This window comes from Battus philenor, unplaced genomic scaffold (assembly GCF_028537555.1).
Source record: "Battus philenor isolate CCGP_79_NKW_IND1 unplaced genomic scaffold, ilBatPhil1.0.hap1 SCAF_6, whole genome shotgun sequence".
Taxonomy (NCBI): domain Eukaryota; kingdom Metazoa; phylum Arthropoda; class Insecta; order Lepidoptera; family Papilionidae; genus Battus; species Battus philenor.
In genome coordinates, this window is record NW_027181726.1 from 9498805 (window position 1) to 9512494 (window position 13690).

The 13690-nt window shown below is 32.9% G+C and overlaps 1 protein-coding gene across 6 annotated transcripts in view; it reads right to left on the minus strand.

The window, feature by feature from the left end:
* Positions 1–8184, minus strand: part of LOC137930249 (potassium voltage-gated channel subfamily H member 8-like) — a 57640-nt gene extending 49456 nt beyond the window's left edge. For 4 of the 6 annotated variants that reach the window (XM_068773462.1, XM_068773461.1, XM_068773460.1 and 1 more), the window contains exons 1-2: positions 8016–8184; positions 6027–6163 (exon numbers count right to left, since the gene is read on the minus strand). The gene's annotated coding sequence lies outside the window, so the exon portion shown is untranslated. Of the gene's footprint in view, positions 1–6026; positions 6171–8015 lie in introns of those variants that run through there. The other 2 variants (XM_068773459.1, XM_068773458.1) reach the window with 2 other exon arrangements.
* Between the last annotated feature and the right edge of the window lie 5506 nt (positions 8185–13690).

A 13690-nucleotide genomic window follows, 5' to 3' on the forward strand; every position in this document is an offset into this window, starting at 1 on the left:
ATTATGCAGTCTAGGTACCTAATCATTAGTTAAACATAAACCGCTGATAATGTATAAAGATCTGGCAAATGAAGAGCGTCTTTAAATTTCACAGATCCATCCCAAAGCAGTCTATTAACGTGACTAACTGGTTCACGTATATATTGTGTGGAAAGTGCGGCAAATTTTGCCTGGATTAGTCAGTTGCCACTTGATCGCGATGACGCACAAACTACCACGTGAACACACCTTATTCCACAACTAGGCTTATAATTAACCATTGGACGTAGTTTGCATCATAATGAACATAAGTTTTGTGTACTCGCAATTGCTATTTCGGAAAACGTCAAGGTCGTACCAAGCAAAACATTATTTTCTGAATTCATAGCGAGATTAATAATTTATAATTGCCATTTGAATGTAAGTATACACATTTTAATGTACCTATCAAATTTGTTCGTACGCAAACTTTCTATTGTTTCTTACGCAGTCGACAATCGGTATCTGGGCAGCAATGTTATTAATATAAATATATGGAAATTCCTGGATAGAAGTATAGTAACTACTCGATGTATAATGGCAATTTTTAGTTTAATTTGCAATAATAATTTGATTTACAATCAGATCCAAAGTTTATATCTTCGTTAAACTACAATAGTGCGCTATTGCACAATACGTGAAAAAAAGAAGATATTAAAAAAAATTGTTACATCATTAAATAAGCAATTAATTTTAAGGTATGCAACGTACGATAAAACAACGTAAACTATTTTATTAATACGACCGGAAAAGTGTTACTTTAAATACATTTTATTTATAACAAAAAAATCATGCATTGCCGCTAGATTCAATTGAAATACAGATATCTACGCTGACGTTCTCTAAACACTTACGCACAAAGATAATAATTTACGGCACAAGCTGATAACAGACGTAATGCTTGCAAATATAACAGCACCAGACAAGTTTATGTTCTTTGTCTGTTCAGGAATTTTTAAAGCCGGAATAATTCAAAATTAGTTTTTAAAAAATAGGCAAGACAAACAATATTATCTCCAATTGACAAAGGATAATCGCTGAAGCAAATGGACTTTTACAAAGTACAAAAGAATTTTTAAAGAGGTTTCACCACTAGCAAGTGTTTCTCCTTTAATTTTTCTTCCTTTAATTAGATACGTATTTAAACTAAAATCTGTGACTTTGTATGTAATATGTAATATGACCTACATTTATCATAAGTGATAGTTTGATACATAGAATCAAATTTTAACTTAGCAACTTAGAACTTTTCAAAAGCTTCACCGCACATAGTTCCACACATTTTTTAATTCATATTATATTTATTCGGGTGTTTCTAAAATCCATGTAATATGAATACTATTCATTCAACCGAAAATAAAGATATATATGTCGATGTCAACATTCGCAAATGAAACATAAAATTGAAATACTTGTGCCTTCAATTCAATTTTTCATAACACAAAATATTAAAAGCTAGCATATCTTGTTTTTTCTTAAGTACATGGAATACGAACTATCGAGCTCTCTGAAGTAACAAAGGTCAACCACCAGTATAGATTTTATATTCTAGACCCGCAAATATGCACAATATAGAACTTATTATGTTTTTATATGTAGTTATTTTTGTACGTTATTATTTTTAAAAAGAAAATAGACGAGGGAGTAATTGTTTACTACATTTCTTTATTATTGAACAGACGTAAAAATAATTTATAGTAATACGTAAATAATTTGTCGTAAAGTTAAGATGAAAATTTAATCTATAATAGTAACAATTTGTTATCGGTTACATTATAAATAATATAAATACAACAAGTACATTTTATTCCGCCAGTAGAAATTTTTTTATTTTTTAAATTACAAGTTTCAGTGATATCTTTTAACGTGTGCAGTATTTGGGTTTGATTCCCTAGCAAAGATGCTATTTTAACAATACATAATTTAAAGGTAATTTTCCACCATTTCCCTATTGTTTTATGGCCACTAAATTTATTAACCTCACGAAGATATTTCAAACATTTTCAAGTCTATTTTCAGTGAAAAAAAAATACAAAACACGAGATATAAATAAGAAGTTTCAGCTGTTAGCGCCTTTTCCTTTTGTGTGATTTCGTTAACCGAACCGTATTTAATAGTTTTTTCTTAACCAGTAACTACTGTGTCGTTCAACTCCAAACTGCTGTATTTTATATGGATATAGATTCCTACAGCCGGCAACATGGAAAAAAAAACGAAATTGAACTACAACATGTGTTGTTGTTACTCGACATGATAACAGACCAATCACGAATCATCTTTAATTAGTGAGCAAACATTTTTAATAGACTTATCTACTCATGTCATCATACTCCGGGTTTCTTGTTGTGATGTTTCGGCCTAAATACAATTTAAGTCTCATAAGTTTTTCTTTAGGACTGTCAAAATTAATTCTCATAGTTTCTAATCAGAAATTCCAAACTTATTACAAGCTGTAAAACAAAATGGCGAACACTAATGGTCGACAAAACGATTTTGAATCCTGCATATAAAATACGAGAAAATCTTTTCTCGGAGGTATTCTAACGCTCGGTAGGAGCTAAGTATTTAATTATCACTGACAACAAGGCTTGGGTATATCTTTTAATTTTAATCGAAGGTTAAGAGGTTCTAAAATAATACGATTACAATTTATTTAATTTAATGTATTCTATTGATATAAGATGTAGCAATTAATATTTACGTTTAGATTAGGCCAAAGAAAAATCTTTTCAAAAATAGTATATATAAACTTGTAATAAAATTGACGGCCTTATGACGTGTTAAACTATATAAAGGCAAAGGAGACCTCTCAGATTGCAGGTCATTTAGAGGAATTGCTCTGCTCTTAGTGGCTGGCAACATTCTGGCGCATATCATCAGCAAGCGCCTGCGTACGCTAGCTTAAAGATTCCTTCCCGTTACCTAGTGTGGTTTCTGATCGAATCGAGGTAGGGTTGATGCCATCTTTGTTGCCAAACAATTACAAGAAAAAAGCCTTGAGCAACACCGTTATCTCTACCTGTATTTTGTGGACCCGGAAAGGACCTTTCATCGCGAACCACGATCTGCCCTCTGGATAGTACTCGAGAAACATGGCTATCCTTTGAATTTCGTAAATTTAGTGCGTAAATTTCATAAAGGCATGATGGCCCTAGTACGCCACGAAAACGAGTTTATAGAACAGTTTAATGTAACAAGCGGAGTGAAACAAGGCTTTGTAATGGTTCTAACCCTATTTGCTACGAACTTTGCTGAGGTTATGAAAGATGCCCTTAGGAACTGCAATGATCGTGTTTCATTAAATGTTCGCATGGACAAGAGTGTACTTGACCTTACCCATTTCAGAGTCTACACATAAAGTCCAGTAGACTCTGTACTTGAAATTCTTTGTGCAGACGATGTTTGCCTAATGGCTGACAGTATGGAGAATTTACAAAGGTACGTCGAATTTAGATGACTCTTGTCAAAAATTCTGCTAGTGACACCGCTATCTACTTAGGTAGGAAAAAACTAGACGAAGTCAATACCTTCCGGTATTTAGGAAGTCTAGTTCGTGCCGACAATCGTCTAAAGTCTGACATATCTGCGCGAATCTGAATCACTGAACCAAAGAGTATGGAAGTCTCTCGATCTAAAGTTCCACACAAAACTTGCAGTCTATAGAGCAATCATAGTACCTCTACTTCTGTATGCCTCGAAGACCTGGTGTCTGTACAAGGGACATCAGATGTCTGGACGTCTTTCACAAGAAGCGTCACCGTGCCATCCTTCGTTTGCAATGGCAGGATCGTGTCTCTAACTCTGAAGTTCTTTGTCGGACTGAAATGACCGGTATAGAGAGTCTGCTATCAAGGTTGCCAAATCTTGTCAGTTTGATCAGTCTTTTATTCAGAGCTTAGCTCTGAACAAAGATGTTCTGAAACGCCACCTAACATCTTCAAGATCATCCGAATTTCTCGCAATTCTTGTGAGGAGCTTGCTACTTAGAGACCGAAGTGGCGAAATACTGTCAAAACGGGTATTAATAATTTTTAGAGCGCTCGCATCGAACATCTTGTCGCCAAACCCCAGCTTCTGAAAACTCGACCCAAGCCCTCCTATAATTACCCATATAATGATAGTGGGCAACTTCACATTTGTGAGCGAATCTTTAAAACTAAATTCAGTTTTGCGAGTCACATTCGCGCTCACGAACGTCGAACTAATTATTAATAACAGTGTGTCGCCGTCGACCGATACGTCTGGGAGGACATCATTATCATAAGTTACGACGTGCTGTAGATTTAAAAATTGACCACAAAACAATTTTGACTCATTTAAAAAACCTCTGGGTACAAAATAACTCGATGATTGTGAACAACACGAGCTCACTGAAAACATTAGTGATTCTTTATTGAGACGTTATGAAATCTAACTATGTTTGAAGAGATCAATAATTAGGGGTGAAAAATGGATCACATACAATAAGAACGCGCAAAAAAGTCATGGTCGGAGAAAAGTTCGACATCACAAAATGAGGCTTAACCCGGGTTAAATAGCAATAAGGTTTATGGATGGGATTGGAAAGGCGCTGTTTATTATGAACTTCAGCCGTCGAGCAGAATTATCGATTCGGATCTTTACTGCCAACACACACATCTTTAGCCACTCAGCAAAAATTAAGAGAGTGTGGTAGGAAGATGACAATGGATACGCTTTGTAGTTCAAACCTTGAACCTTTATATTTGCATCTGTTTAGATCTGTTTAAAATTTTTAAGCAGGATAACATCAATAGAGTACTGCCAAAACTACTTCTTGCGTTTTTTTTTTTAATTAGAAGTGTGTGAACAATTTCTACAGGAAAGGCATCATGTAAGAAGATAGCAAAATGCGATCAAATAAAATGGCACTTATATAGTAACTTTAAAAATATATGTCTCGAACTTATATATGAAATAGACAAGAAGTTTTTCCCAAGTTTTTATTTAAAATCATAATAGACAGAATTCTTGAATAATGTACCACGTATGAATTTTTTTTGAAATTATAATTAATTATAATTATCGTTGTCACGTCGTAAATATTTTTACGAAACGTTTAGTATAGTGTAAATAAATATAAGCCACAGACCACGTTGGTTTATGATTGCGGTATTTCGGTGAAAGTATTTTTACGTCGGCATTCGGCAACCACATCTGCGCTCAGCGTCCAAACACGCGGATTTTTTTATTAATTTAAAGGCGTTGATTATACGAAAACAGACACATAAAGGAAACCTTTAAATGTCTTTATATACCACCCCCATACAATTAAGTTTGCTTGTTCAGCGAAACTTAATTCACCAACTATTCATACTAATTATTGTTTGCCTTTAACCGAATTCAAAGTGCGGGGCCTGTTCTAAAATCTTTCCTTTATCTTCTGTACTTGTAAATTTACTTAATTAGCGTTATCAATTACCTTTACGTCTTTAAAAACATATTATTTAAGTTTCAAAATATAAATTCCTCTATAAAATTAGTGACGAACTCATAATAAATACAAAAAATAAAAATAAACTCGTTACGTGTTATACGAGTTTATTTTTATTTTTACCACGTATTTGTTTCAGGAGTTTATAATTTAGTATTCTAAATCCTTCATGGGGCTGAATGTACGCATACATAAAGTTTCACAAGATTCTTATATTTCTTATTAAATCTAAAAAGTTAAGTCAAATGAGCAACTGATAAGTTTTTGACCTGCTTTTCTGTGCAGATCAGCATTTCGTGCCGATGGTCGTAAGTATCAAGTGGTAAATAGTATCAAGTTAGTAGAAATTAGTAGACATTCTAAATGTTAATTATCGATTTAAAAGCGCATGTAAATGTCTACTTCAATAAAGATATTTTGAGTTTGAATTACAGCCCGTACGGACAGTGGGTAATGAGAGTTGAAATAAAATTTCATCGTGTCTAGACACGAATTTCGATAACCATGATGTATAAGTAGATATAGGTGTGTGTATATGCTCGTAGTATGCACTTACGGACGTGTGCCTCGCCGCTGATGCGGGATCGATCTAGCGCGACCGGGCGATTCCGGCCATCAGGACTCGTTGATACCGCAAATCACTTCACCGAACGCACCACCGCGCTTCAACTTAACACTTGTCACTTTCACACTCTTTAAACAAAACACTTCCAGTTATTTAAATACGTGATCAGTGTCTGCTATGCTCAAGAATTATAAACACATGCTCAATTATTTTAATCTGAAGGTCACAAAGTACTGGTACGGATTAAATTTGGCTATCTCTATCGATCCACTATAACAGATAATGATATAGTATCGACTCTTTGTTACTTTGATAAGTTCCGATTTCTAAAGTTTGGAGATCCTCGACTGTTTGTTCGCTTCAATGTAACATTTTAATGATGGTACAAAGATCGAATTTTATTATTTTCTTCGGAAATGTTTAATATCTAACATGTTATGAAAGAAATATTTATGAACATATAGACTTATATATACATAATGATATGATTTTATTTCAAGAATAAAATCGCTTGTAACTATTTAAGTCAAAAAATTTCTACCCCATTATATAAATGATTTATTAAAAAAATATGTAGGAAATCTTTTATAAAAATCACTAGAACGAATAAATTAACATAAACAAAGTAATTATTAGCATTAAATAGTTTTAAAGATAATCTATGTATGAGAGATTTCCACCTGTGTACTGATTTCAAGTCTCTACCATAAAGCTCAGAGATTTGAAATTTGGTAGAGTAGTAATAGTGCTTTTGATGAATATAGGTCAGCAAAGGCTTTATAGGCTTTCGGAAATTTCGCTACAATGTGGGTTGAGAAGGCTTTCATTAAAAAAAATCATGTTTTCAAACCACGGAACTCTTATGGCTATATATAAATTTTTTTCAGAGTGCTTCTTTTAGCGTGTTAAAAATAACCAAGAGAAATTTATTTAAAGTTACACCAGCAAAGGCAAACACAAGCAAGAATGTTAGTAATAAATAAATTAATTAACAAGTTATTTTAAATAAATATAAAACATAAAACTAATTCTATTATTTACTGAACTTCAGTAGAATGTGATTTGTTTAGAGTAATTAAAACAAGGATTCTTTACGAAAAAGCATGTGCATATACATCTTGATAAGAATTTATAACGCGAGCGTTGTCACGTTAAAAATGTTTAAATTAAATGAGAAATCCGAATGTCAACAAAATATTTAATATAACCTGATATTTTCATTTATAAATAACGTTATAATAATTTTCAATTTATGTAGAGATTTTGAATAATACCTTCCAGGGTCGAATGCCTTAGGGAAAGTCTCTCAATCAATGTAAGTGCCAAGTCGTAAGGTCTGAGCAAAGGGTGTTTCATTGTGTGAAAGAAGATAAATAACGGTTGACAAATTTCGATTTACTAAAGTTTCTCGCGTCTTGAAAGTTTTTTTTTTTTGCTTTCTTACAACACAATGGATTTTTCTGAAGAATTATTACTACAGCGTTCATACCTTACATATTTTTCAAATATAAAAGTAAGAAAGATATTTTTATCGCAAGTTATCACTTTTATCAACATGTTATAATCATGATCTTAACAAATTGCTTGCAGATTATAAAATTCTTAATAATAGCTAAGAAATATTTCCGTTATCAGTTATGTTATTTTGTAACAAGTAGGTCGGTTATAAATGTTTATAAAGCCTACATCTTAACACTTTTAAAATTTATAATAAGAGATCATTTTTCACCTTATCAACACGCGCGGATCAACTTAAAATTTATTTTTCTATTGATAATTTTTTTGAATGATTAGATTAGCATTGATTAATAATATCTATTTTAAACTCCAAGAATAATAAATCCTCAAAGATTTTAAAAAATACGTTTCAGCTATTTTAAATTTCAATAAATTTATGTTAGTGATTGCCAAACAAAAGTTATTAGCGTTTTTAGTTTAATTTTTGTATGAGCTGGACAAGTGATGGTAGTAAATATTTACCTCAGATTTAATTTAGTCAAAAAAAAAATTATAATCCATGAGTTTTCATCCCGCAAAACGAGCGTATAATTTCGAAATCCATTGTTTGGGCTATTTCCTTGCACAAAAATATTACACGTGTTGGCGCGCGAACGAACGAGAGTTTCCGCAGGCGGCGTAGTTCGACGGCGCGACGGCACAGACTGCCTGAGGCCAAGCTGGGCAGGGAACCGGCGCAACAGATACGCCACAGGTTACCCGGGACACCCCGCCTCCTCCATCCACCCTCGAAAGGGCGCACACGGCAATTTACATCCTCATTATCATCTGAATCTAGACGCTGCAACGTTCCTGCGTGACTCCTTAAGATTAAGCTTTTTTCTAAAAAGATAATGAATGAATTTCAGTTTTCATTTCTGTTCTTCATTTTGGGTGACATACGGTCTTATGGACTGGACTGAGTAAGAATGCCTAATAGCTTTAAGGATAAAAACCTTTCGTATACGGGATTATTGGTTACATGTATAACTTAAGAGGGGTGAATAGCACATTCGTAGTCAGGAAATGTATCCACTTGAATAATATTACTGTAACCCGTGTTCTTTATTAATCCGTTAAATTATAAATATTTTGTTTATAAAGTTTACGATAAATATTTCAATCTCCTCGATGCTTCATTCTTTGCAAGTAAATAATTTTTTCCAGAATTGGAAGTAACGAGCCTCACGAAACCCTCATTAAGTATTCATTTTACAAGTGGCACAGGCACGGACGACAAATTGTGAAATTACCTGAGATTGCCTGATTTTTAGTATACTGGTCAGCAAAAAATATAAAACCCACGAAAATATACTTTCTTTTTTAGTTTCTTTATTGTGCAGTAGTAATTTTAAAGAGTATTTTTGAATTAAAACTCCTATAAAAAGAAACTTAAATATTATAGAAATTAATAATAAGGAAATATTCACGCAAATAAGAATAAAGTTTAAGAAAGAACGAAATATATTCTTATTAAGTAATAACTGTGGTACGAATATTTTTAACAGATTGCTGTCGATTGATAATTAAATTAGAGGCATATATCCCGCAGTGGACATCTTACGGCTGAAATGATGATCATAATTAAATACGTTTAGAGAAGTCGGCAGAAAATGCGAATAAAATTCCATATTTAAATTAAAACAGAAATCCAAAAGATATAACAGTATTTTCTTTCTAAGTCTAATTCAAATTATATTATGATTTTTATCGTTTAGTTATTTCGAGCAAAAAATTGGATCACGTAGATTTTATGATAAAATCACAACCTCCGAATATAGGACAGGTATTCTGGAACGATTATTCCCGGCTGCCAGATTTAAGAGCATTTTTTGTTCCTCTCAAAATGTTTGAGTATATCGACTACGTCAGCTGTTTCTGAATAGAAGCTAAACTCATCAAATATTTTATAAAATTATCTCTAAACTGCAAGAAGCAAGAAAAACATTATTTGATTTTTTTATTTCGAAGATAGTGCTTATTTATTTATATATGATGCCGAAAAATTATTGTATATCTTTGAATAAAAATATGTTACTAGTGATTTATCAGTAAATTTGGTATTGTTATTGTTTACAAGAATAACATGAAAATAATACATGCTTAAATTATTAAAAGCCTTAAAAATATATTATTCATATTGTTAAATATTAAATTATTAAGAAATGGGAGCCTTAACATTTTATATTCTCAAGAGACCGGTGCCGGGAGGTAGTGTGAATGAATTACTATTAGATGAACGTGCAGAACAACAAGTTGTCGTGTAGATATAGAACAACAAGTTGTTAAAAAAAAGGGTTAACAACGTATTCGTACCTTCTTAAAACGTCTCTTCTGTGCCTCTGAGTCCATTTGAAGCGTAATAAAAACAAAAACTGTTCTATTAAAGATATAGTCAGTAAAACATAAAGTTACATCAAGAAAGCTAACGCAAACAGTACGATGTTCACTTTATGAATTACATAAAGTGTGTACCTTTGAACATCTTTAGAACTAAATATGATACATCTCATTAAACAACTAATTTAAATGAGGAGCGCGATCAACACAAGGACACATTAATGTTTTCGTACTATCGTTTTAGTACTATATAACGGGCAGGGGTGCTTGAACTGCCTGTAATAAGAGAGACTTATTGTCGGATTGGCAAGCTGTAGTAGAAGTAGGTTCACCACATAGGGGGCATAACAAAAAGCCGCTGTGGCCTTAAGGTTGTGGACTGATGAGCGCAGCGTAGGGCTTCCAACCACGGGGTAGACAGACGACCTCTCTAACTTCGGAAAACGCTGGATGCCGCTTCTTATCTTTCTGTTTTAATTTTTTATTTAAAATTATATTACTTTATTGGCCACGTACTTCCATAGATAAAATAAATAAATAAAACACTTTTGAAAGTGAATATATTTTTTTAACAAATTAATGTTTTAATTATAAACAACTTTTTCTTACAAAAATTAGTTTGAACAATAATACTTTAACAATAATTTGGATATATTCTTATTGTAATGCTCTATAGTATACACCATATTTCGTGTCGTGATTGTCGTTGAGAGGGCTACCTGGAGTTCCAACCAAGAACCAAAGTCATCGAAGTAGCCCGAAGAATTGCTGTTCTGAAATGGCAGTATGGAGTACATCGCTGGTGGAACTAACGGCCGTTGGGGCTGAAAGGTTCTCGAATGGCAACCATGATCCGGCATACGCGGTGTGGGAAGGCCCACATTAGGTGAGTCAAAGACAGAGTCAAGGTTGTGGGAGGTCGCTGAAAGCGGGCAGCGCAAGACCGATCATCGTGACGATCTTTGGTCATTGTATGCCCTGCAGTGGGCATCTAGCTAGCAGCTAACATGGTAATGAGCAAGATCAACGTTATAAACATTTCGATGATCTTCTTATGCTTTCATAAAGAATGTAATATAAATAGATAATGATAGACAAATAAAAAAGGATATTATTAAATAAAAATGATTGGATGCTTCCATACCCGTCGCATTGGGAAAACCTTTTATGTAATATAATAGTGAACGTATTGATTTCCATTAGGAAAACTGAGTAATGGTCCTGCGGCCTAACGATAAGCACATTTATATATCCCGCCAGGGCGCATTAGATCCGAAAATGTAAGCAGGCAAATGATTTCTGCAAATGTGTTTGCTTAACACATAATATATTTTTTACAACAAATGTTGTGCTTCAATATTACCCAGTAATGCGAAGAATACTTTATTGACAATAGTTAAAATAATTCGTCTGTCCAATTTAATAACCTTAAACCCGAAACCCTATTATTATGTACTAGACCTGTTTTATGTGTGATAAATAAATATTTCTGAACTATTATTTTATATAGTAAATTAAAATATGTCTAAAAGTAAGCGTATTGGTGACAAATAAGCTATGCACCTCTTTAAAGCTGTAACATTTATAACTAATAACAAAGTATATCGAACATCATAATTTCAGCTGTAAGACGTCCGCAGCTGGACATGGGCCACCACCGAAGATTTCCAATAAGACAGTTTAGACGCGGCCTGCATTCGTTTATTATTTATATATATAAAATAACAAAACTTGGTTCTTATTTAATTTCTCTTTAGCAAAATTTATTTAAGTCCGTCTACAAAATGTTAATGAGGAATTACGTAAAACGACATGATTGAGTTATTCGGCATGCACAGTGCGTTAACTGCCAATGTCGTCTTCGAGAGTGAACGGAAATTGACTGTTTCAGAGTTAGTCATTTCCTACAAAATTTAACAATAATTCAATAGCTCTCCGTTCATTTCATTCATGAAATCATTCTATAACACGTTATTAGTAAATGCATCATTTGTATGGTTTAATAACAACAAATTGCAATAGTAAATTGACTTAAATGTGTGAAAATTTTCAGAAAATTTCCTTTTAATGAACGAACATATATGTTAATTTTAAATGGGTATAAAAGCTTTGAAAGGGTGAATTTGCAATTCATTTACTGTCAATTATTGAAGATTACACCCTTTCCAAAAATCAATATCTTCAGAAATAAGACAACGAAATGATAATATTGTGACAAAGCATAAACATTTTGAAAAGAAAGATAGTTTGTAATTACTGTTTACTATCTGTCTCTTCAGATTTTGTACTTCCAGAAGCCATTAGCCTGTCGCATTCCAATACAAAAAGGTTATGTAAAAAAAATTAGAGTCATCACTTTAGACAGTATGGTTGGAAAAATGTGTAAAATCTTAAAAGCTTTTTGTTGTCAAATGCTCAATACATTCATCCCTTTACAGCTTTTACACCCATTTACAATCGCCTTGTGTGGGTATAAAGTGTCTAACACTCCTTTGTTAATATGATTTTTATGTAATTAGGCACTAGCTTGAGTATACCTTAAGCTAGTGCCTAAATTACATAAAAAATATGTTAACCTTTCAATGTTTCGCGATAAAAACTAAAAGCGGAACTGAGCCAACGGCCTCCGATGTTTTTGTTTGTAATCGTTAATGTTGGTTGCCATTTGAATTCGCTGTCATTATTGCCGGTAAATTTAATCTTGAATCGCCTTGACAGTATCGATGGCGAATTGTTTTCATATCATGCTTTTCTCTGCTTTCCTCAAGGCAGAGAGTGCAATTATTGACTTGACTTAATCGGACCAGCTAGATGATCAGTAACGTAATCTTATACCATCTAACTTACCAATAACCAGTAATTTATAGAATTTATCTCGTTGTCTACGATGTGGTCAAAACAAAACTTAAGACTCGTTGTACTCTCTACTCTACTGTATTCGGTATAACTATCAATATATTTAAACAAACAATGAAATTTCACTTTAGGATCGGTTTTACTGTCAGTCTATCTTTCTAGTCTATTCTTTATTTATCCTGTTAGAATAAATATTCTAAAATATTATAGATATTTATTCACATAAATGACGTCGTTTGTTTATATCAAGTATTACCATCTAAATTGCCAGTAAAATAATATTTAATACATGCATTTTGTCACTGTACCTGTTATTATTTAATTATTACTCTTATTATCATCGTCATTTCAGCCATAAAACGTCCAATGCTAAACACAGACCTCCTCCATATATTATATGTGAACGTCCCAGACTGGTTTTGTCGGTCTGTGATGTCCATTGCCCATCTATAAGGCTCAGGCGGTCATGTGTTCTGCAAGCAATGTGGCCTGCCACTTAAAATTTTCTTTAAAAACGTAGGTGGGTTCTGTAGTGCGATATTATAACACGCAGAGAACGCTGCTGCCTATCTCTTGAAAATTTATTTGAGAGCAGTGGCGGTCCTATATTATTAATCCACAATGTTTTAATTACATAAGATTGTATCCCAGGAATCAACCATCAAAACGATCGCAAGTCTCGATCCTCTACCGTTGGGCTACCACTGCTCACCTTTCAGTAATACCTTATAAATTATAATTCCTTCAAAGTAGGCTGGAACGAAGTAGTAAAAAACTTTAATGTTACATTTGTAACAGCAGTTTTAATTATGTCCATTAATTCATTTTATTAACTACTTAGGAATATTTCTAATGATTATCTTTTTGATTTTTTATTTCTAATTATTAGTATGTCTACCAGATCAGTTTAATTTGATAGATACTAAAATAAAATTGGGTTTTCCTTAAATGCTTGTCACCAA